The 26329-nt window shown below is 40.8% G+C and overlaps 1 long non-coding RNA gene across 1 annotated transcript; it reads left to right on the top strand.

Annotated features, from left to right (window-relative positions):
• The first annotated feature begins 450 nt into the window (after window positions 1-450).
• LOC116356370 (uncharacterized) lies at window positions 451-8101 on the top strand. The gene is made up of 2 exons (XR_004204883.1): window positions 451-553; window positions 7304-8101. It is a non-coding gene; the product is annotated as an uncharacterized LOC116356370 (long non-coding RNA).
• The last annotated feature ends 18228 nt before the right edge of the window (window positions 8102-26329 follow it).

The raw sequence follows: 26329 nt of genomic DNA, 5'->3' as shown, positions 1-26329 counted from the left end.
AGACAACTGTCTTCTCCAATGATATTTGAATTTGTTTTGCATGACTTTGCCTGTCATGTTATAGGACACCAACGCCCATTAAATGTGCCATGGTTGGTGAATAGGGAGTGTTATTTTGCAGGGCCCTGTGGTGTGAAGTTGATGGATGTGCAGACTGGTGTCATTCTTCTGAGCCGCTGCTATAATAAACCCTGTTCTGCTCTTATATAATGTTGTGCTGATTGATTACAAACAAAGAGCGTTTAACATGCAGTCGTTGCCCGACCGTTAAGACTGCGACACAGATTCAGAGAGGAAAGACCGAGAGCGAGACAGAGACAGACAGAGATGGAGAGAGATAAATAATCAAAGAAAGAAAGAAAGAGAGAGCGAGATAAAGAGAGGCAGAGAAAATCCCCACAATCCTCTTGGCCACACTGTGCATCTTGTTAAATCAAAAGAGCTTTTGTAATCAGGCTATTGTTCCACTCACATAAGAAGAGCAGTCCAAGTCAAGGCTCCATGCTGCCTTCCATTGCATCCTCATCCCTACAGTATCTGTTTCTATCTGATGGTAAGTCTCTTAACAAATTAACTACTACAATGTCTTTGTCCACGTGAGTGGAGAAATGAAACATTCGTTGCTGCGCCATCACTTTCTCATCACACTTCTTCACGCTCTTTCTCTATCTGCTCCTCTCTCATTATCAACACCCGTTTAGACTTTCCTTTCCTCCTCCTGTTCCCAGCTCTTGTTGTCGTTAAAGTGGAAGGGAACAATCTGATGTAAAATGGCTGCAAGTCTCACTAGCTGGGGTTCCAGCTCCCCCGAGCTGTTTGTTCACTCCTCTCTCTAACACAGTCACTTCTTTCTCTCTCTCAAAGCGCCAGTCTGGCTTGCCAGCCCTGAGACCAGGCAGGCATTTGCTGTGTTTGAGTTGGACTGAGAACCCCCTCCCAGCTTTGGTTTGTAAACCCCCTCTTACCAATTTTAGTTAACCCCTAGTTTTTCTATTTGTGACCCTAGCTTTAGTTAACCATATCCCTGAGTTTATAAACCAACAACCTCACCTCTTCCTGTAACCTTTCTGCTTACTTGGGAACCTGTCCCCCCCCCCCCCCCCCCCCCCCAGCTCGACATGTCTCTTATTCTCTCTTTCTACCAGTCTTGCTCTAGTTTTCACAGCTCTCTCTCCTGTTGCGAGCCCCAGCATCCTACCTGCTCCCTCTGTGTTGGAGAGCAGACTCATGGACTTGGTGTAGAGGTCGACCGATTATGATTTTTTTCAATGCCGATACCGATTATTGGAGGGTCAAAAAAGCCGATACCGATTAATCGGCCGATTTTTATTTATTTATTTGTAATAATGACAATTACAACAATACTGAATGAACACTTATTTTAACTTAATATAATTACATCAATAAAATCAATTTAGCCTCAAGTAAATAATGAAACATGTTCAATTTGGTTTAAATAATGCAAAACCAAAAAGTGTTGGAGAAGAAAGTAAAAGTGCAATATGTGCTATGTAAGAAAGCTAATGTTTCAGTTCCTTGCTCAGAACATGAGAACATATGAAAGCTGGGTGTTCCTTTTAACATGAGTCTTCAATATTCCAGGGTAAGAAGTTTTAGGTTGTAGGAATTATAGGACTATTTCCCTCTATACCATTTGTATTTCATTAACCTTTGACTATTGGATGTTCTTATAGGCACTTTAGTATTGCCAGTGTAACTGTATAGCTTCCGTCCCTCTCCTCGCTCCTCCCTGGGCTCGAGCCAGCAACACAACGACAACAGCCACCATCGAAGCAGCATTACCCATTCAGAGCAAGGGGAATAACTACTAGAAGGCTCAGAGCGAGTGACGTTTGAAACGCTATTAGCGCGCACTAACTAGCTAGCCATTTCACTTCGGTTACACCAGCCTCATCTCGGGAGTTGATAGGCTTGAAGTCATAAACAGCGCAATGCTTGACGCACAACAAATAGCTGTTGGCAAAACGCATGAAAGTGCTGTTTGAATGAATGTTTACGTGCCTGCTTCTGCCTACCACTGCTCAGTCAGATACTTAGATACTTGTATGCTTGTATGCTCAGTCAGATTATATGCAACGCAGGACACACTAGATAATATCTAGTAATATCATCAACCATGTGTAGTTAACTAGTGATTATGATTGATTGTTTTTTATCAAATCAAATCCAATTTATTTGTCACATACACATGGTTAGCAGATGTTAATGCGAGTGTAGTGAAATGCTTGTGCTTCTAGTTCCGACATTGCAGTAATAACCAACGGGTAATCTAACCTAACAATTCCAAAACTACTACCTTATACACACAAGTGTAAAGGGATAAAGAATATGTACATAAAGATATATGAATGAGTGATGGTACAGAACGGCATAGGCAAGATGCAGTAGATGGTATCGAGTACAGTATATACATATGAGATGAGTAATGTAGGGTATATAAACAAAGTGGCATAGTTTAAGTGGCTAGTGATACATGTATTACATGTATTACATAAAGATGCAGTAGATGCAGTAGATGATATAGAGTACAGTATATACATATACATATGAGATGAGTAAGGTAGGTAAGTTTAATGCTAGCTAGCAACTTACCTTGGCTTACTGCATTCGCATAACAGGCAGTCTCCTTGTGGAGTGCAACGAAAGAGAGGCAGGTCGTTATTGCGTTGGACTAGTTAACTACAAGATTGGATCCCCCGAGCTGACAAGGTGGAAATCTGTCATTCTGCCCCTGAACAAGGCAGTTAACCCACCGTTCCTAGGCCATCATTGAAAATAAGAATGTGTTCTTAACTGTCTTGCCTAGATAAATAAAGCTATACATTTTTTTAACAAATTTTAATCGGCACCCAAAAATACCGATTTCCGATTGTTATGAAAACTTGAAATCGGCCCTAATTAATTGGCCATTCTGATTAATCGGTCGACCTCTAGTGTGGTGACAGAGAGGAGGATATAACTAGAGCAGCCCCACAGATCATTGTGCCAGACAGAATGTGACATCTGCTGTGCAAAGTGCTGGGTGCCTATAAACCTCTCTCTCTCTCACACACACTCAAAACACCCTCTCGCATCTGCTGCCATATGTTGGGTGTTGAGTGCTCCTTACTATTTACACATATAGTAAACACAAACACACATGCACACACACTCATACACACCAAGTCTGCAATGCATACAGTATGTTACTTCCATCCATTTGAAACAGTGAAATAAAACCTTTAAAAGTACCACAATACCTTTCTCCTGCCATTTAAATAAGAGCAGTCTCATACCAAAACAAGACCTATACTCCTATATGATTATACCATTGTTGATGTTACTTTCAGTGTTACTATAAAATAATAGCGTGCATGGGAGATTTACTGTACTGTATTATCCGAGATTGGTTTGACCGCTGCCTGGCCATACAGTCTTAGGCAGGGCAGTCCAGTCATTGCTCAGCTACAGTAAATGAGAGGAAATAGGCAAAGTCATTGGGGGCAGAGACGCTCTGCAGGTAATTCCCCACCTAGAGGCCATTGCTAAGCTAACACGCCGTGCACTGATTAGGAGATTCATTTCCCACCTCTCAGAGATGCCATTACAAAGTCGTCATCATCTCACACACACACACACACACACACACACACACACACACACACACACACACACACACACACACACACACACACACACACACACACACACACACACACACACACACACACACTGATGGGATGCAAGTCCACACACAGTCCTTTAACAAGCTTAAGCGAAATGATTTCCAACCCATTTTACTAGTGCATTCATTTAAATAGTTACAGTATTTATTTATATTTAATCTCATAATCTGCTTTCGCCCTGAGTAGTTTTGTCTTCTTCCAAAGACGCCCTAGATACAGCTAGAGAACACACACAAACACGCTTACATTCTCTCTCTCACACACACACATTCATACACTCGCTCTCTCACACACACATTCATGAGTGAACTGTTAGCCGAATCAATACGAGGTTTAACTTTCATTAAATTTACATTTTTATGATGATTGTTCAGTTCTCCCTCCTCCCCCTCCCCCTCCCCCTCATCCTATCCTTTCTTTCACCCCTCTCTACTCTCTTCCCTTTTTCTCTGTGACAGGAACTCTTCCCAGGTCTGTTTGCTGACTGTGCTCTCTGCTCCTCCTACGGCAGTTCAATAATTGTTTTAGAAGTTGATATTGGACACTGACACAGGGAGACGGAGAGAAAGCTGTAGAGAGATAGGGAGAGAGAGACACAACGAAAATTGAATTTTCCTCCTTTCACTCTTTCTTTTTCTACTCACCCCTTACTCTTTTTATCGCTACCCCATATTCTCTCATCCTGTTTCCTTTCTCTTTCACTCACCTTCCCATTCCCTTCTGACTCTTTCTCTCTCTCCCCATCAGTCACATCCCTCTATCCTCCCTTCTCTTCTGTTGGGTTTGCTTCAGGCTGCGTTGTGTTGTTTGAGTAGACATTATGTTATTCTCTTTTACCTTCAAATATAAAGGGTACCAGTCAAAAGTTTGGACACACCTACTCATTCAAGGGTTTTTCTTTATTTTTTATTATTTTCTACATTGTAGAATAATAGTGAAGACATCAAAACTATGAAATAACACATATGGAATCACGTAGTAACCAAAATATTGTTAAACAATGAAAAATAGATTTGAGATTTGAGATTCTTCAAAGTAGCCACCTTGATGACAGCTTTGCACACTCTTGGCATTCTCTCAACCAGCTTCATGAGGTCACCTGGAATGCATTTCAATTAACAGATGTGCGTTGTTAAAAGTTACTTTGTGGAATTTCTCTCCTTAATGCATTTGAGCCAATCAGTTGTGTTGTGACAATGTAGGGGTGGTATACAGAAGATAGCCCTATTTGGTAAAAGACCACGTCCATATTATTGCAAGAACAGCTCAAAAAAGCAAAGAGAAATGATAGTCTGTCATTACTTTAAGACATGAAGGTCCATCAATCCGGACAATTTCAAGAACTTTTAAAGTTTCTTCAAGTGCAGTTGCAAAAACCATCAAGCGCTTTGATGAAACGGGCTCTCATGAGGACCACCACAGAAAAGGAAGACCCAGAGTTACCTCTGCTACAGAGGATAAGTTCATTAGTTAACAGCCTCAGAAATTGCAGCCCAAATAAATGCATCACAGAGTTCAAGAAACAGACATATCTCAATATAAACTGTTCAGAGGAGACTGTGAATCAGGCTGGTCGAATTGTGGCAAATAAGCCACTACTAAAGAACACCAATAATAAGAAGAGAGTTGCTTGGGCCAAGAAACATGAGCAATGGACATTAGACCAGTGGAAATCTGTCCTTTGGTCTAATGTGTCCAAATGTGAGATTTTTGGTTCCAACCACTGTGTCTTTGTGAGACACAGAGTAGGTGAACGGAGGATCTCCGCATGTGGGGGTTCCCACCATGAATGAGGGAAGAGGAGGTGTGATGGTGCTTTTCTGTTGACACTGTCTGATTTATTTGTTGCGTTTATTGCATTCTGCAGCTAAATGCCATCCCATCTCATTTGCACTTAGTGGGACTATCATTTGTGTTTCAACAGGACGGTGACCCAACACACCTCCAGGCTGTGTAAGAGTGATGGAGTACTGCATAAGACGACCTTGCCTCCACAATCACCCGACCTCAACCCAATTGAGAAGGTTTGGGATGAGTTGGACCGCAGAGTGAAGGAAAGCAGCCAACAACTGCTCATCATATGTGGGAACTCCTTCAAGACTGTTGGAAAAACATTCCAGGTGAAGCTGGTTGAGAGAATGCCAAGAGTGTGTAAATCTTTCATCAAGGCAAAGGGTGGCTACTTTGAAGAGTCTAAAATATATTTTTATTTGTTTAACACTTGTTTTGGCTACTACATGATTCCATATGTGTTATTTATTAGTTTTGATGTCCTCACTATTATTCTACAATGTAGAAAATAGTAAAAGTAAAGAAAAACCCTTGAATGAGTAGGTGTGTCCAAACTTTTGACTGGTACTGTAATTACCTGAACAATTGTACCAAATGCTAGCAACCCCCCTCCACCCCTCCGAACCCCCTGCTTCTCTTATAGAGAACATAACATATTTTGATGCTGCTGACCTCTGATTGACAGTTATTAAGAGAAGCTTCTCTGAGCCTCACACCAAGGTGAACAGTGTGCTGAAATGTGGACAAGTTTGAAGGTTAGATACAGTATGACAAGAGAAGGATAAGAGGAGGGAGGGAGGGAGGGAAAGGAGGCAGGACTGGAGGAGAGAGGCCAGCGGTGGCTTTGGCAAGCTCTGGCTCTGGGGCCGATTGGCTGGACAGTCTGTCCTTGGAGCCCCCCAGGGCCACAACAAAGCCAGAATGGCATACGTCAGGGTAGTAGGCACTCAGAGGGCAATTTTGGGCCCTGCACCCACTGTTAAGACCCTGGTGAGAGGGGAACACTGGGTGTTATTGTTAGGAGGAGGCCATGGATCTGTTCTGTATCATCTGCTATGATGTCATCGCTGTGAGCATTCCAGATGTGGTGTAACAACATGAGAATGGAACAAACAGTCTGCTAATCGTGCCCTAATATGTGCACTGTGAATGGAGGCATTCACAGCACAGGCTCAGTGGAGAAGGGAGAGTAAGTAAGTATAAGGGACGACTAGAGCAGCACTCAGGGAAGGAACAGGCAGAGACTTGCCCGCCTCAGATGAATCATTGATACACTATAGCAGCGGATGCCTCCAGCGCTGTACACTTTGCCAAGATGTGACAGTCTCAGACAAATCCCCATTGTGTTCGGGTTAGGACTTTTATACCCTGCTTTTCCTGGCAGTCACAGTGTTTCTGTCTCTATTCTGCTGATCTTAACAGGATTAAAAGTTGTGTTAGGACAGAATTGTGCTTGACAACATAGGAAACAGTATTTTCTTACTTAGAGCTACTCCTCTTTGCTCCCTGTGGAGCATAATGCCTTAACAAGCCCAGAGGCTACAGTAAACTAACTGTAACTTCACATTTCTTTTGGGAAGTATTCTGTTAAAAAGTAGTCAACATCATCTATTAAGGACAATATCTGTTTGAACCTTGCTAACCTACGTTTCTGTTCAAATAAGTGTTTTGAAGTTAAGCGGATTGGCATTGTAACTTGACAGTATCTCTTGAGATCGATCACAAACGGAAATCCAAAACAAGCAGATATTAGAGGGCAGAACAAATGTCATAATATTAGCTGAGTGGGTTGTTTGGCTCTAAATAACTCTCTCTTGTTTCCCCAGATAGATAGAGGCCAGTTCTGCAGCAGTGATGAAAACCAGGCCAGCGCCGACCCGGCTATAAACCGGTGGATGCACATCGCTGCCCTGGGATTGGTGGTGGAAGACGGTTACTGTGGGGACGGCCTGTGTGCAGGGGGCTGATAAGAGGTAGCCGGTTAAATCCAGCGGAATGAAACGAGACCACGGGACAGGTCTGCGTTCGCCAGGGCTCTGACGGTGCGTCACCGATGTATCTGATTATTTACATGTCTGTCTGTCTGACTGTCTGACGTGGCACTGGATCTGAACCGTAGATGAATCAATCGCTACCATCTCGTTTGCAGCTCAGCGGAGCTCAGCTGGAGCCAAGAGCATGATGGAACAGAGGGGGAAAATATTGTGCTCTGACGTCATTGGAAAACAGGGCACACTTTCAACCTTTGGATGACTGGTTTGTTTTCAACCTTTCTGAGCAGAGAAAACATCAAATATTGGCCTTAGTGGACAAATGAGTCTGTGTTTGTTCCCTGTCTTGACGGATGTTCTGAGCTGGGACCAGGAGACCAGTTGATTAGCTTTGATAGGGAAAGTGATTGATATAAAGCCGCTTTGATAAGGCTGATGACAGTGGTGATGTTTACCAGCTTACATCTCCTTTCAGTTTCAGTTTTCAGACAGCTGGCTAGGTGTCAAGCTTTGACAGCATCTAGGAAATGCTTTTCAGCTGAGCTACAGAGTGACAGGAGCTATTGTCTATATTATTGTACTGTAGATACTCAATGAATCACCGTGAATAAATACAGTTTCATTCCAACAGTTTTTTGATTGTCTCAATCGTGTCGTCAATCAAATAGATGCCAGTGTCAACCGATTCACTGTAGTATATTGTTTTACTGTACCATACATACTTTCAAAATATACATTTTTAAACAGATTGACAGAGGATAATGTTAGTGATTTGTTATTTTATGTTATTTTGAGGGTTGCGACTAACTTTTGCAAATGTGTAGGAGAATATGATTGCGCTGTGTCTTAGTAAGTAGGTTCATACATGGGACGGCAGGGTAGCCTAGTGGCTTTAGAGTGTTGGACTAGTAAACAAAAGGTAGCAAGTTCAAATCCCCGAGCTGACAAGGTTCAAATCTGTCATTCTGCTCCTGAACAGGCAGTTAACCTGTCATTGAAAATAAGAATTTGTTCTAAACTGACTTGCCTTTTAAAATAAAAAAAGACTTTGAACTTTTTGCCAAGCAGCAAACACCTTCTCACACCAATTCACTGTGACTACTAGTCTTCCCATCTGCTACAGATGTCAGATCTTAATATGAACCATTCTAGAGGAAAATAATCCTGCAGCAGGAGGATTTGAATAAATATTTAAAATGTATAATCGCCGCCATGGGACAGCTGGAAGCAATGTTTGTAGGCTATACAATGCAGTACAGTACCTAGGGGCTAGGGTTTGGGGAAGGCTCTGCAAACCAACTGAGCTCATATCATTAAGTATCATCAAGTATTCTCATGGCTTAATAGAGCATTGTGAACTGACATAGTGCAGTAGTCTGAGCAGCTTGCTTTTGCTCTGGACATGAGTACTGGGCAATCATTTTGACACTTTGTATGAATGGAAACTATTGTTGGTGTAGCATACTGTTATTATTTAACCAATCCAAAGGCTGCAGCGTATCTGCCTCCAAAGGCACCTACCTTAGTATGCAGCATTTTCCCAGTAGGTTATTGCCATTTGGAACGGGATTTGAAGGCAGCATCGTGTGATAACGCATTCACATTCCACCGAGCGCCAGACGTTTGTTTACATTGTAGCCACTTTAGCAGCGTGAGCAACTAGTGCTGGCAATTCAATGAAAAACTACCCCAAAATGGAAATATCTGACACAAATAACAAGTAAACAAGTAACAGAATCGTTCTCCTCATTACCTGTTAATGAATGAAGTTGACACCGACCAGAATAATTATCCTACGGTATAGGGTCCCCCTTTTGCATATTGCTTGGTCTGCTGCTCCGTCGTTGTGGACATGACAGGTAAGATTGCATGCATGATATCATATAGGCTACCATTTTGTTTATGAATAAATAAGTTTAAGAATGAATAATAGCCAGAATAGCAACCTAGACTCAGGGGTAGACATAACGTTACGTTTCGTATGGTATTTGTGGATGTCCATCATTCATTTCGTGTGATATGTTACGAATTACAATTGTATGATATTTTGCGAATTACAATTCTTATGATATGTTGCGAATTGCAATTTGTTGTGGCTAACATTAGCTAGGTGGCCAACGTTAGCGAAGCTAGGGATTAGGGTTAGGAGATAGGTTAGGGGAAGGGTTAACTAACATGCTAAATAATTTTAAGTAGTTAAAAAGTAGTAAATGGTTGTTAAAATGTAAAAATGTTGACCTTTGTGTTATACGCCTACCAACTACTCTACTTTTGTTTTTGCCTTAATTATCCTTCTGTCTTATGTAAACATACCAAATGTAACATATCATAAACTTTGATTTTATTTAATTTGAGTGTTCCGGATTTACATTTACTATGTTACGTCTAGTCTATGAGACCAGGCTGAGAATAGTGGAGTTTCACTGTGAAGCTAATATTGCATTAGAGCTGCTGTTTTTTTCCTAATGAGTAGGCTTGCATTGTGATTAATTCAAACAACTATCCCACCCGTGCATTAAATGACACCGATGTTCAAAAACACATGGATTCATATTTGTTGATAACTAATATTGAAAGGTGATATGATGCAATCTATCTAGATTAGAAGGCCTATGCTACTTCATCCTAATGTAAACTAAATACATTGGATACAAAACAAATAGTGGCATGTGATAAAGGATAATATGTTCAATATGATTATATAAATGCATATCAAACAAGAATATATAATGAAATGAATACAGAGTTGTAATAATATTGATGCCTTTCTCTCTCCTTGCAGGGGAGTTGACAGATGAACTGCAGTCACCAGATGCCCAAGCCTCAAACCCAGAAACACATGGAGACATCACCTCTTGTCATTCTGAATAACTGTTAACATTTTTAGTGGTTTTCCTTTATCTGTGCATGAGTCCTTAAAACATAGTTCATTGTTCAAAATAAGTCATTCCCAAGTGAGGGACATCTCAAGGAGATTAACCTCCAACATTCATAAACTTGTTCATTACATGAGGGCAATTTAGACATGACAGCCACAGATGTTTTTATACACAGGACAGTAGTTTACATATTTGGTTCCAGCCTTTCACTAACACCTAATTCAACTAATTGTGGTCTAAATTGAATACTTGCACACAGTGCAATCCCCTGGGACAGAAATAATTTCATAAATTACAATGTCCTGGCAAATCTGCATGATAACATTGTTATCAAACATTGTGATGTTGCACAATCCTGAATAATATCCTGGGATATCATGATTATCCTTGTGGCTGGGAGGTTCACAACAAGTTCTTTACATCTGCAGGGTGTCAGGGTGAGATGTCCTTCAACCTGGAACACGATCAGCTGCCCGTTTTAGTCCCTGAAAACAAATGGGGGAAAAACTGTTTGCTACATGTCTTCAGCTGGCTAGCAAATTCACCAATTCATGATTTAAAAACTGTCTGGGTCTTCACAATTTACACATGGCTGAACCTATGATTTGTTGTTCATCTCTAAACAGCCAATAAACAGGATGAGATTGCTTGCTAGCTAGCTAGCTTGGTAACGGGCTGATAAACACCATTTACTCAAGGTTTGAAATCACATTTAATATGAAAGTAAAACATTTTAGCATAATTTAGTGAATAAATAAACCTTATACATTTCTCAAAGTTATTCCTTATTTTTCTGGAAAATGTTATCCCAATCAGGGACTACTGTCCACCGTTAATTCTTTTTTTTAAATTGCCTGCACTGCAAGGTGTTATGGGAGAGCTTCCCCGCCGAAGCATACATGGGATTGGAAAATGCCAATTTGGATATTCTGCCTACAAATGTTGCCTCAAAAGGCAGCATCCTTATTATAGCCAGCTGATGTCTCATTAAACCATCAATTGTAACTATTATTGGTCACCTCTTTACCACTCCCTAAAAGATGCTGCAACCATTGTCTTTCAAGATATGTTCGCCCTCTGTTCATCACAACAACTTAGTCCTTTTTGAGTCCCTAGTCATAGACTGTTCTCTCTGCTACCGCATGGCAAGCGATATCAGAGTGCCAAGTCTAGGTCCAAAAGGCTTCTTAACAGCTTCTACCCCCAAGCCATATGACTCCTGAACAGCTAATCAAATGGCTACCCAGACTATTTGCATTGCCCCCCTCCCTGTTTATTATCTATGCATAGTCACTTTAACTCTACCTACATGCACATATTACCTCAATTAGCTCGACTAGCCGGTGCCCCCACACATTGACTCTGTACCGGTGCCACCTGTATATAACATCGCTACTGTTTTTTTATTGCTGCTCTTTTAATATTTTTTATTTATGTATTTTTTTACTTAATACTTATTTTTCTTAAAACTGCATTGTTGGTTAAGGAATACCTGTTGTATTCGGCGCATGTGACAAATAACATTTGATTTGAACAGACTAAGGACAATTTATCTATTTGACAAGCATTGTCAGGGTTGGGGAGTAACGGATTACATGTAAAAAATAGTAACTGTAATCCGTTATGATACCAGCAAAAATATTGTAATCAGATTACAGATACTTTTGAAAAACTAGATGTTTACTTCAATGATTACTTTTAAATTCAGAAAAATAAACTTTGACACTTCTCTGTTTTCTTAATGACATTCAAGTCATCATTGAAAAAAGGCTCAAGTAAAAATTTCTCCTCCTGAGCGAGTCTGACCACAAGTCAGAGACCACAATGTTGACACACCAAATGGGTTTGATGGATTGCAGGAAAATAGGAGAAATAGGCTTTTGTAGGCTACAGTCCAAGTTATGTCTTCCAATGCTGTGACTGCTGTTGACATCCAAAGATTATGCAACTTGAATAAACGCTTGGAGGTAAGGATGACAGCAGTGGTGTAGTCTATGGCGATACGGATATCACTTATTATTGATATCTACATAGCGCATTGATGTGAATCACACTGCTGCTCTCTCATTTAGCTATTTGCGCCTTACAGATTGTGTTTGTTGTGGATGGCTGTTCACAAATCTAAATGTGTATTTGAACCCAATAATGGTTGAATTCAACAAGTTTAAGCTGCCTATCAATCTATATTATTTGTAGCCGTCTATTTACCACCACTGACTGATGCTGGCACTAAGACCACACTCGACCAACTCCATAAGGCCATAAGCAAACAAGAAAAGGCTCATCCAGAAGAGGCGCTCCTAGTGGCCCGGGGACTTTAATGCAGGCAAACTTAAATCAGTTCTCCCACATTTTTACCAGCATGGCACATGTGCAACCAAAGGAAAAAAAACTTGAGACCACCTTTACTCCACACACAGATATGCATACAAAGCTCTCAATACAGAAGTGGTCAGATGACACGGATGCTACGCTACCTGACTGTTTTGCTAGCACAGACTGGAATATGTTCTGGGCTTAATCTAATGGCATTGAGGAGTATACCACCTCAGTCATCGGCTTCATCAATAAGTGCACCAACATCGTTGTCCCCACAGAGATCATATGTACAGTGCCTTGCGAAAGTATTCGGCCCCCTTGAACTTTGCGACCTTTTGCCACATTTCAGGCTTCAAACATAAAGATATAAAACTGTATTTTTTTGTGAAGAATCAACAACAAGTGGGACACAATCATGAAGTGGAACGACATTTATTGGATATTTCAAACTTTTTTAACAAAACAAAAACTGAAAAATTGGGCGTGCAAAATTATTCAGCCCCCTTAAGTTAATACTTTGTAGCGCCACCTTTTGCTGCGATTACAGCTGTAAGTCGCTTGGGGTATGTCTCTATCAGTTTTTCACATCGAGAGACTGACATTTTTTCCCATTCCTCCTCGCAAAACAGCTCGAGCTCAGTGAGGTTGGATGGAGAGCATTTGTGAACAGCAGTTTTCAGTTCTTTCCACAGATTCTCGATTGGATCCTATCATGGTCCAAACACACCAAGACAGTCGTGAAGAGGGCAAAACAAAATCTATTCCCCCTCAGGAGACTGAAAAGATTTGGCATAGGTTCCCAGATCCTCAAAAAGTTCTGACCGTAAGGTGCTACAGAGGGTAGTGCGTACGGCCCAGTACATCACTGTGGCCAAGCTTCCTGACATCCAGGACCTGTATAATAGGCGGTGTTAGAGGAAAGCCCATAAAATTGTCAGAGACTCCAGTCACCCAAGTCTAAGACTGTTTTCTCTTCTACCACACGGCAAGTGGTACAGGAAGGCTAAGTCTAGGTCCAAAAGGCTCTTTAATAGCTTCTACTCCCAAGCTATAAGACTGCTGAACAATTAATCAAATGGCCACCAGATTATTTACATTGACCCCCCCTCCATTTGTTTTGTACACTGCTGCTACCAGCTGTTTGCACCCCTACCCATATGTACAAATTACATCACCTGAACTGTACCCCTGCATACTGACTCGGTACCGGTACTCCCTGTGTATAGCCTCGTTATTGTTATTTTATTGTGTTACTTTTTGTAATTTTATACTTTATTTTTTTTGATAACAAATTTCTTAACTCTTCTTGAACTGCACTGTTTGTTAAGGGCTTGTAAGTAAGCATTTCACGGTAAGTTATACACTTCTTGTATTCGGCGCATATAACAAATACAGTTTGATTGGATCATTGTTTTTGAAACCAATGGACAGCCAGGGAAAAATGTGCTCTTGCAACAGCTGCAAAGTGTGAATCCCAGCCTATGGAATAAAAGTGGGTATTTTATTGCTCAATATAATCTGACTTTTTTTAAATTCATAGGCCTAATCTAATGGACACATGCTCAAACTCACACTTGATAGACTTAAGCAATCTGTAATTGCTACATTAATTTTGGGACTTATAAAACAAAACAATGAAATAAGAAATATGGAATCATGTAGTAACCGAAAAAGTCTTATACAAATCAAAATAGAGTTTAAATTTGAGATTCTTCAAACTAGCCACTCAGAATAGATGACAGATTTGCACACTCTTGGCACCTGGAATGCATTTCAATTAACAGGTGTGCCTTGTTAAAAGTTAATTCTATGGACTTTCTTTCCTTCTTAATGTATTTGGGCCAATCAGTTGTGTTGTGACAAGGTAGGGTGGTATACAGGTAAAAGACCAAGTCCATATTATGGCAAGAACAGCTCAAAAAGCAAAGAGAAACAACAGTCCATCATTACTTTAAGACATGAAGGTCAGTCAATCTGGAAAATGTCAAGACCTTTGGAAGTTTCTTGAAGTGTACTCGCAAATACCATCAAGCACTCTGATGAAACTGTCTCTCATGAGGACTGCCACAGGAAAGGAAGCTCCAGAGTTACCTCTGCTGCAGGGGATAAATTCATTAGAGTTAACTGCACCTCAGATTGCAGCCCAAATACTTCACAGAGTCCAAGTAACAGACAAATCTCAACATCAACTGTTTTATAGGAGACTGCATGAATCAGACCTTCATGGTCAAATTGCTGCAAAGAAACCACATCTAAAGGACACCAAGAAGAAGAAGAGACTTGCTTGGGCCAAGAGACACGAACACACGAGCAATGGACTCCAAATTTGAGATTTTTGGTTCCAACCATCATGTCTTTGTTAGATGCAGAGTAGGTGAACGGATGATCTACGCATGTGTGGTTCCCACCGTGAAGCACGGAGGAGGAGGTGTGATGGTGTGTGGGTGCTTTGCTGGTGACACAGTCTGATTCATCTAGAATTCAAGGCACATTTAACCAGCATGGCTACCACAGCATTTTGCAGCGATATGCCATCCCATCTGGTTTGCACTTGGTAGGACTCTTATTTGTTTTTCAACAAAAAGACAATGACCCAAAACACACCTCCAGGCTGTACAAGCGGTATTTGACCAAGAAGGCGAGTGATGGAGTGCTGCATCAGATGACCTGGCCTCCACAATCACCGACCTCAACCCATTTGAGATGGTTTGGGATAAGTTGGACCGCAGAATGAAGAATAAGCAGTCAACAAGTGCTCAGCATAGGTAGGAACTCCTTCAAGACTGTTGGAAAAGCATTCCTCATGAAGCCTACTTTGAATAATCTCAAATATCCAATGTATTTGGATTTGTATAACACTTTTTCAGTTACTACATGTTTCCTTGTTATTTCATAGTTGTGATGTCTTCTATTATTCCACAATGTAGAAAATAGTCAAAAGAAAGAAAAACCCTTGAATGAGTAGGTGTGTCCAAACTTTTGACTGGTACTATATATATATCCGTTGATTACTGAAGAATATAATTTATGAATGACTCACGAGCTTAGTTCAACTGTCACACTCCATAAAAACCCTAAATATAAGCTTGTTTTTCCTCCAATGTTTGTAAACACTGTATAGCCTCATAACATAGTTACAACAATCATTTTGATATAATGGATGGTCAGTCCTTTCATCCATAGCTCTGTCTATTCATCTGAGAGTGGTTACATTTCTCCAGGCCCATACCTCAGCTTTCTACCAATACAGAGGAGGGTTGACCGTTTTGTTATTGTTTCATCTGTGGATTTGCCCTTTAAGATATCTGTCGGGAAGCAAGTCTTGGGAACAGTACAAAACAAGAAACACGAAAGGCGTACAGCCATGAAAGAGAAATACATAAATAATAATGCCTGGGGAAAGAACCGAAGGGAGTGACATATATACGGGAGGTAATCAGGAAGGTGATGGAGTCCAGGTGAGTGTCATGAGGCACAGGTGAGCGTAACGATGGTGGCAGGTGTGCATTATGGTGAGACAACTGGCAACGACGAGCGCCAGAGAGGAGGAGCAGGAGTAGATGTGACAATATCAAAGTGTCACCAACAAAAAGGTCAACAATAGGCCTATCATAAATGCAGCATATGGCATTAATTTTTCAAATGTAAATAGCACTTTTCAGTAGTGCTCAAAGCATGCCATTCCATGAGCACAGCATTTATTTTTCAACTTGAATCAATGAGCACAATCAATCCTCTATGATAACAAATTCATAAACAACAGATTAGGGATGGCTAATAAATCCTTAGTTTTGGGATTATGATCAGGTAAAACAATTTGACTAATCTATACTTCCATATTTCCAAGTCCTATTCTTGAAGATCAAGGGGTATTAAATGTATTGGAATGACTGTAATTCTGATAGACTTTGGTTTTTAATGTAAATATATCATTTAAATGTATTATTAGTATCATTATATGTGGTAGAAAGCGATGGGTTAGAAGAAGCCTACATAGCCAACCAATAAAGTAAAATTTAACATCCATATATGGCCAGCTATGTAAACTTCAACATTGATTTATCCTGCAATAATGTTGTTCAATTGGTAACATACATTTTTGGGTAATCCAAAAGTTACGTTACTGATTACAATTTGACAGGTAACTAGGAACTGTAACGGATTACATTTAGAAAGCAACCTACCCAACCCTGATCACGGAAAACTTTAGCATTTTAGATAATCAGCAACTTTACAACTACTTTGAAGCTGCTTTGCAACTACCTAGCATGTTAGCTAAGCCTTCCCCCAACCCCTTTAGCTAACCCTAACCTTAACTCTTTAACCTAACTCCTAAGCCTTACCCCTAACCCCATTTTAGCTAAAGTTAGCCAGCTAGCTAATGTTAGCCACCAAGCTAGAATCCGTAACATACCATACGTTTAGCAAATTCTTCATATATTGTACATTCAGCAAATTTGTAACATACAATACGAATCGTAATACGTAACATATCACACGATATGGGTGATGGACATCCACAAATTAATACATAACATACGAAACGTAACATATCAAACTAAATGGGTTGTCTCGGATTTACGTTCAGAATAATATAAAATGCTCTGAGACCAGGTTTGTATGAATGGAAACTAATGTTGGTGTATCCTGATGACTGATCTTTTTTAAAATTAGTTTCCTATTTATGTTATCCAAAAGTGTCTGTTGTGATAATTTCTTATTTAGATCTGGGGTAAAATAACATTGGAATGTCCATATTGTAAATATGTAACTATATTAAGTCAATCGGGGATTAAGTTATTTGTGCATTTTGACTTGTTTATGTGCTGCTGTGCATTTTGTTGCCAACCTTACTTTGCTACCTGACAACTTTAAGGTTTTTACTTTTTAATTACCGTTTATATTTGTGGTTTTTCCCTCACTCAACTTTTTTTCATTCAACCTTTTCACGCCGGATGTTTTATCTGGACATGGTTCGCCAGGACTTCCAACAGCCGAAGCTAAGTAGTAACATTAACATGATGTCTTCTAATTGCTGTCGCTGTACTCATAATATACAGGAGAATGATCGCCAATCGTTAGGCAAAGTTAATTTCAGTGTAGGAAAGGATGAAACAGCATCTGTGCCACCAGATAGTACAGAAAGTAACGTGAGTATAAAATCCCCTCGCACGGTTCCTGCAGCCAGACTACTTTCTCATGGCTTCTGGAGGGTAGTGCTGTAGGAATCCTCAACCGGTGTCGCTCATTCAGCCGACAGAAACTTTCAATCGGTTCTACCCATTAAGCAGCGAGTCGGAGTCAGAGGCCGAGCCTTCTCTGGTCTCTACTCCTCCCCTTACGGAGTCTGAGACGCCAAAGCGTCCCACCATTAGCTCTGACAAATTGAAAACCCTAGTCATTGGCGACTCCATTACCCGCAGTATTCGACTTAAAACAAATCATCCAACGATCATACACTGTTTACCAGGGGGCAGGGCTACCGACGTTGAGGCTAATATGAAGATGGTGCTGGCTAAAGCTATTATCCACGTCGGCACCAACGATGTTAGGATGAAACAGTCAGATGTCACCAAGCGCAACATAGCTTCAGTGTGTAAATAATCTAGAAAGATGTGTCGGCATCGAGTAATTGTCTCTGGCCCCCTCCCAGTGAGGGGGAGTGATGAGCTCTACAGCAGAGTCTCACAATTCAATCGCTGGTTGAAAACTGTTTTCTGCCCCTCCCAAAAGATAGAATGTGTAGATAATTGGCCCTCTTTCTGGGACTCACCCACAAACAGGATCAAGCCTGGCCTGTTGAGGAGTGATGGACTCCATCCTAGCTGGAGGGGTGTTCTCATCTTATCTTGGGGCGGCAGGGTAGCCTAGTGGTTAGAGCATTGGACTAGTAACCGAAAGGTTGCAAGTTCAAATCCCCGAGCTGACAAGGTACAAATCTGTCCTTCTGCCCCTGAACAGGCAGTTAACCCACTGTTCCTAGGCCGTCATTAAAAATAAGAATTTGTTCTCAACTGACTTGCCTTGTAGAATAAAGGTAAAATAAAAATGTAAAATAAATCTACGAACATAGACAGGGTTCGAACTCCCCTAGCTCCACAATGAAATAGGGTGCAGGCCAGGCAGCAGGCTGTTAGCCAGCTTGCCAGCTTAGTGGAGTCTGCCACTAGCACAGTCAGTGTAGTCAGCTCAGCTATCTCCATTGAGACCGTGTCTGTGCCTCGACCTAGGTTGGGCAAAACTAAACATGGCGGTGTTCGCCTTAGCAATCTGACATTATTGAAAGAGATCATGATACCTCACATCTCAAAATAGTGCTACTTAATGTTAGATCCCTCACTTCAAAGGCAGTTATAGTCAAATAACTGTTATTGGCCTGACTGAAACATGGCTTAAGCCTGATGAATTTACTGTGTTAAATGAGGCCTCACCTCCTGGTTACACTAGTGACCATGTCCCCGTGCATCCCGCAAAGGCGGAGGTGTTGCTAACATTTACGATAGCAAATTTCAATTTCCCCCAAAAAATTACGTTTTCGTCTTTTGAGTTTCTAGTCATGAAAGCCTACCCAATCACAGGGGCTTTTGTGTGGTGTGCGATGCAGCCTACCCAATCACTTTTTATAGCTACTATTTACAGGCCTCCTGGGCCATATACAGCATTCCTCACTGAGTTCCCTGAATTCCTACTGGACCTTGTAGTCATAGCAGATAATATTCAAATTTTTGGGGACTTTAATATTCACATGGAAAAGTCCACAGACCCACTCCAAAAGGCTTTCGGAGCCATCATCGACTCAGTGGGTTTTGTCCAACATGTCTCCGGACCTACTCACTGCCACAGTCATACTCTGGACCTAGTTTTGTCCCATGGAATAAATGTTGTGGATCTTAATGTTTTTCCTCATAATCCTAGACTATCGGACCACCATTTTATTACGTTTGCAATCGCAACAAATAATCTGCTCAGACCACAACCAAGGAGCATCAAAAGTCGTGCTATAAATTCGCAGACAACCCAAAGATTCCTTGATTCCCTTCCAGACTCCCTCTGCCTACCCAAGGACGTCAGAGGACAAAAATCAGTTAACCACCTAACTGAGGAACTCAATTTAACCTTGTGCAATACCCTATATGCAGTTGCACCCCTAACAACTAATCAAATTTGTCATAAGAAACTAGCTCCCTGGTATACAGAAAATACCCAAGCTCCGAAGCAAGCTTCCAGAAAATTGGAAAGAAATGGCGCCACACCAAACTGGAAGTCTTCTGACTAGCTTGGAAAGACAGTACCGTGCAGTATCGAAGAGCCCTCACTGCTGCTCGATCATCCTATTTTTCCAACTTAATTGAGGAAAATAAGACAAATCCCCAAAAAATGTATACTGTCGCAAAGCTAACTAAAAAGCAGCATTCCCCAAGAGAGGATGCCTTTCACTTCAGCAGTTAAAAATGCATGAACTTCTTTGAGGAAAAGATCATAATCATTAGAAAGCAAATTACGGACTCCTCTTTAAATCTGCGTATTCCTCCAAAGCTCAGTTGTCCTGAGGCTGCACAACTCTGCCAGGACCTAGGATCAAGGGAGACACTCAAGTTTTAGTACTATATCTCTTGACACACTGATGAAAATAATCATGGCCTCTAAACCTTCAAGCTGCATACTGGACCCTATTCCAACAAAACTACTGAAAAAGCTGCTTTCAGTGCTTGGCCCACATCCAGTGAAAGTGCAGGGCGCCAAATTCAAACAACAGAAATCTCATAATTAAAATTCCTCAAACATACAAGTATTATACACCATTTTAAAGATAAAAGGGTGATGCAGTTAAGATCCGACAACCTGTAGAAGCAATCAAGTCCAGGGAAGGCCTAAGGTTATGATAACATACATGCTACAGCCCTGGCTTAGAAGATTACTTATTGAGAGAAAGCATGCACTAAACCTGGGCATCGATCCTGTTATACTATAAGAGAAGGAATGGAGAAATTATGAGATGAAAGCTTTCTCAGTCTTATGAAGTAGCCTGAGAGCTGTTAGTGAAGAGTTTAGGTGATGTGAAATCACCAACATTACTAATAATAACGTCAGAGCTGGAAGCTGCATCCAGATTGTGCCTGACACTACCAACACACACACATACAAATGCCCACATACACTGTGTGTTGCCTCTCCATCATTGTATAAAGCAAACACTCTCTCTCCACCTCGTCTCCTCTCCAGCCTCGCATCAGGGGCTTTTGTGTGCGATGAATAGAGTCACAAGTAGGAGGTATTTTATTTTCAAAAGAGAGCACTCTTAGCATTGCTCATTGTGTTTCTATAGCCTGTGCTGTGAGGGACAGTATAGCTGAGGAGAGTGGAGAGCGATGGAGATGGAAAGAGTGAGATAAATAGATATTGTGTGTGCAGAATTCTCACAATTTCTCCCTGTACATCAAAGCAGTACAGAAATTAATTAATGAGTTATAGGCCATAAGTATGTAGAGTATTTTTATTGATTTCATTCTGACTGCATAAGAAATATACAGAGCATACAATGGCTTGCGAAAGTATTCACCCCCTTCTTGCCATTTTTCCAATTTCTTTGCCTTACAACCTGGAATTAAAATATATTTTTGGGAGGTTTGTATAATTTGATTTACACAACATGCCTACCACTTTGATAATGCAAAATATTTTTTTTACGTGAAACAAACGAGAAATAAGACAAAAAACAGAACTTGAGTGTGCATAACTATCCCCCCCCCCCCAAAAGTCAATACTTTGTAGAGCCACCTTTTGCAGCAATTACAGCTGCAAGTCTCTGGGGGTATGTCTCTATAAGCTTGGCACATCTAGCCACTGGAATTTTTGCCCATTCTCCAAGGCAAAACTGCTCCAGCTCCTTCAATTTGGATGAGTTCCACTTGTGCATAGCAATCTTTAAGTCATACCACAGATTCTCAATTGGATTGAGGTCTGGGATTTGACTAGGCCATTCCCAGATTTTTTAAATGTTTCCCCTTAACCCACTCGAGTGATGCTTTAGCAGTATGCTTAGGGTCATTGTCCTGCTGGAAGGTGAACCTCCGTCCCAGGCTCAAATCTCTGGAAGACAAAACAGGTTTCCCTCAATAATTTCTCTGTATTTAGCACCACCCATCATTCCTTAAATTCTGACCAGTTTCCCAGTCCCAGCATGATACTGCCACTACCATGCTTCACTGTAGGGATGGTGTTCTCGGGGTGATGGGAGGTGTTTGGTTTTCACCAGACATAGTGTTTTCCTTGATGGCCAATAAGCTACATTTTAGTCTCATCTGACCAGAGTACCTTCTTCCACATGTTTGGGGAGTCTACCACATGCCTTTTGGCGAACACCAAAATGTTTGCTTATTTTTTTCTGACCACTCTTCCGTAAAGCCCAGCTCTGTGAAGTGTACGGCTTAAAGTGGTCCTATGGACAGATACTCCAGTCTCCACTGTGGAGCTTTGCAGCTCCTTCAGGGTTATTTTGGTCTCTTTGTTGCCTCTCTGATTAATGCCCTCCTTGCCTGGTCCATCAGTTTTGGTGGGCGGCCCTCTCTTGCCAGGTTAGTTGTGGTGCCATATTCTTTAAATAGTTTAATAATGGAATTAATGGTGCTCCGTGGGATGTTCAAAGTTTCTGTTTTTTTTTTATAACCCAACCCTGATCTGTAGTTCTCCACAACTTTTTCCCTGACCTGTTTGGAGAGCTCCTTGGTCTTAATAGTGCCGCTTGCTTGGTGGTGCCCCTTGCTTAGTGGTGTTGCAGACTCTTTCAGAACAGGTGTGTATGTGTACTGAGATCATGTGACCAATCATGTGACACTTAGATTGCACACAGGTGGACTTTATTTAACTAATTATGTGACTTCGGAAGGTAATTGGTTACACCAGATCTTATTTAGGGGCTTCATAGCAAAGGGGTGGAATACATATGCATGCAACACTTTTCCGTTTTACATTCTTTTGACGTTTTTGAAACAAGTTATTTTTTTCATTTCACTTCCCCAGTTTGGACTATTTTGGGTATGTCCATTACATGAAATAAAAATAAAAATCCATTTAAATTACAGGTTGTAATAGAACAGAATAGTAAAAACGCCAAAGAGGGTGAATTATTTTGCAAGGCACTGTATTTGAATATTGAACATTGTACATTAGGGGGTTTGATTAATGTTTGATTCAGCAGAAAATTGGTTTTGGATGGAGAATGCCCTAATAGAATATTCTGGGATGATTCTGAAACCTTGAGCTTTTCTTCGATCAGGAGCACTTGCGTCACAAGCCGATGTCCCCCTTTGGCATTATAATCTCTCTCTCTTTCTCTCTTTCTGTCTCTTTCTGTCTGTCCTTCTCTTTTTCCATCTCTGTTTCCTCTACACTCTTAGATAAAAAGGTGCTTAGTAGAACCATACAGGGTTCTTCGGTTTGTCCCCTTGGGGAACCCTTTTTGGTGCTAAGTAGAATAATTTGCGGAGGGTTCTATGTAGAACCCTCTTCATAGGGTTCTTCAAATAACCCCATGTATATGGTTCTACTTAGAACCCTCTATAAGGGTTCTACTAAGAACCATTTTATCATCTAACGGTTCTTCCTAGAACTGTCTATGAAGATTTATATCAATAACCTTTTTATCTTTGGAGTGTTCTTCATAGAACCCTCAATGAACAGTTCCACCAACCTTATTAGCCTTTCAAATGTAATTATTTATGACAATACATTATACTGTAAGGCCTTTCTTTGAGGGCCTAGTTAAACCCTAACAAAGGGGTGTTAGGAATCTCCTGATTTACAGGCCATATCAGGCCAGCAAGCTACATTATTCTGGCCTCCAAAGTGATGTGTAATTCCTTTTGGAATCCAGCCAGAGTTAGGATATCCAACAAGCGGAATTGTTAATCACCCGCAACCTGCATTCAGTACGACTGTCAGGTTAGGGAAGATTGAATACTGAGACTACCTCAATCATCTAAACTGAAACAACCATCTAACTAACGGGTGCAATAAATCCAATTACTAACAGATTAGATTAGTTTTTGCATAGCGTCAAATTAATCAACCAATCAATGCAAAACCACAGATATTACAGTATAACAAACAATTTAGAAAATCTTCCTGCAATAGAGCATGTTGGGAAATATTATATATGGTTCTATGTAAAACCTTTCTTGCCTTCCAAAGAATCCTTCTTGACTTCCAAAGAATCATCAAAGAACCCTCTCTTTCAAAAACGGTTATTTGGATGTTAAAGGTTCTAGGTAGAACCCTTTGCCTTACAAAGAACCCATGTCTTCTAAAAAGGGTTATCTTGATCAAAAACGTTGTTGGTAGAACCCTACCCCTCCTCAAAGAAGCATTTTGGAAACATTTGATCTAAAACTGTATGTCTCCCGCTATGTATCAATATCTCTCTCCTCTCTTCTCTATATGTCTCTCCTTCTTCCAGTTCTCATTCATCCCCCCTGTCCCCTTGTCTCTCTCCATCTCCCCCTCTCAATTTATCTCTGATCAGACAGCAGTCCCTCTCTCCCTCCACACAGACCCAGCTGATCATCACCAGTCCAGACGCTGAGTTTCTTTCTGAAACCATATTGATTCTTCTTTTTGATTTGACATGGTGTTATAACAGACCCTGCGTGCACTGTGCTGAAAGAGAGCAGCCCAGGAACTGACCTGCTTTGAGATGAGAGAGAAAGAAAAATGTATTTTCTACCTCTCAGTTCAACCAAGATGCTTGAACAGGAGAACAAACTAGGTTGTACATTACAACCGCTCTTAGAGGACAATGGACATGGAAGAAATGCTTCTTTATTATTAACTATCGACCTGATTTGAGAGATATTGTGACTCTGAAAGAGAGAGAGACGAGAGAGAGAGAGAAAAGGAGAGGGACAGACATTGAGAGAGAAGAAGAAGAAGCGAGAAGTGTTTGTTGTCCTGAAAGCGATGCTGTTTGGTATTCTCTGCCCAAGACAGATTCTGATCTTTCATGCCAATACCACAATGTTACAGATGACGCAGTAGGTAAATGTTTTCTGTCTGTCTTGTCCATCTCTGTCTGTCGGCCAAAACATCCCACTCATTCTTGGTCTTTGTGTGCTTGAATCTTTATTATAGGAAATTACTTTACTAAACTGCAGTATAATGTATTGTCATAAATAATTACATTTGAAAGGCTAATAAGGTTGGTGGAACTGTTCATTGAGGGTTCTATGAAGAACACTCCAAAGATAAAAAGGTTATTGATAGAAATCTTCATAGACAGTTCTAGGAAGAACCGTTAGATGATAAAATGGTTCTTAGTAGAACCCTTATAGAGGGTTCTAAGTAGAACCATATACATGGGGTTGTATAACTGGCTTTACTTTCATTATACAACTGTGAGCCACAACAAGTGTGAAACATAAAAAACACTTGTTTGTTTCACATTTGCTTTTGGGCTCATTGTGTAATTGTATTTGGGGTATATTGTAATTAGAATCAAGTCAATGGCCCCGCTAATTGGCCAGAAACTATTTAGCATGGGCTGATGGTAATTACCTCATTGGAACAGCACTGCTGCCTCTAGCTGCATCAAGGTTTGGGTGGAACCAATGACAGATGTAATGCATGAAATCTGTTGATTTGTGTACGTTTGTTGACGAGCTATATCTATTGTGAATTTGTCGCTATAAAGTATTGTCATGTATTGACCTGAAAAATAACCATTTCCACGTGAGTGATCAGTAAAGGTAGCTATTGTTCTGTAACATATCGCATTCCTAAGTCAACGGCCAAACCCCCGCTCAGTATCAGATGCCCACCCAACCTTATATGGACTCCAGATTCCATCTCTCTCCAAACAACGTGACTCAATGGGTCAAGAAAAAGAATGGAATAATCTGATCAGGGTTTAGTGAGTAGGTGGTCTTGTCATATCAATTAAAGCTCTGACTAACCCCTCTGCATAGTTTCACTCTCTCTGGGAGACCCCATATTTTACCTTCTTTGAAATCAAATCCCTTTTTTTAACCATTGATTGTTCTTTATTTTCCAGTGCAAATTGCCAAAGATTTGGACAACGGGTATAATTTGGGCTCATTGTGTAATTGTGTTTGGGGTATATTGTAATTAGAATCAAGTCAATGTACTAAATTCTTGTTGTTTTGTTATTTTGCCTCTGCTGTTTATTCTCTTGCAGAGAGGCTTGTCCAGCTGTGTACTTATATATGAGAACGTGAAGTGTTTTTTTATTACAGTCAATTCAATTGGTCTTTCAGCTGCTCAATTGGCAAAACATCTTCATCCGCATCCAGTGAGACCCAGACTGTGATTACAGCTTAGACTGTAAAACGTATTTATGTTTCACCATAAAGGAGAAGGCAGCACTCACTGGCCAAACACCAAACACTGCTGCTTATGTGGAGCTCAGCTCAATAGCCTCTTAGCTCTCTCTAAAGAGGAGAACAGTGGAAGAGTTTGTTTCCTCTCCCTCTCAAGCCTACTAATCCTGCTGCATTGTCTGTGTTTGCTAGCAGGCTGCTCTCTCTGCCTTTGTTGTGGTTGTCAAGCCAGTTTCTCTCTCCCACCTCTGTGTGTCTCTCTCTCCTGCTGCCACTAGAGAACCAGGAAGTAAAGAGAGAAAGAGAGAAAAAAATACCCAGCAGCTGAGGAA

Source organism: Oncorhynchus kisutch, linkage group LG22 (genome assembly GCF_002021735.2).
Source record: "Oncorhynchus kisutch isolate 150728-3 linkage group LG22, Okis_V2, whole genome shotgun sequence".
Lineage (NCBI taxonomy): Eukaryota > Metazoa > Chordata > Actinopteri > Salmoniformes > Salmonidae > Oncorhynchus > Oncorhynchus kisutch.
The sequence above is the reverse complement of the archived record's forward strand: the minus strand, read 5'-3'. Positions and strand labels throughout refer to the sequence as shown.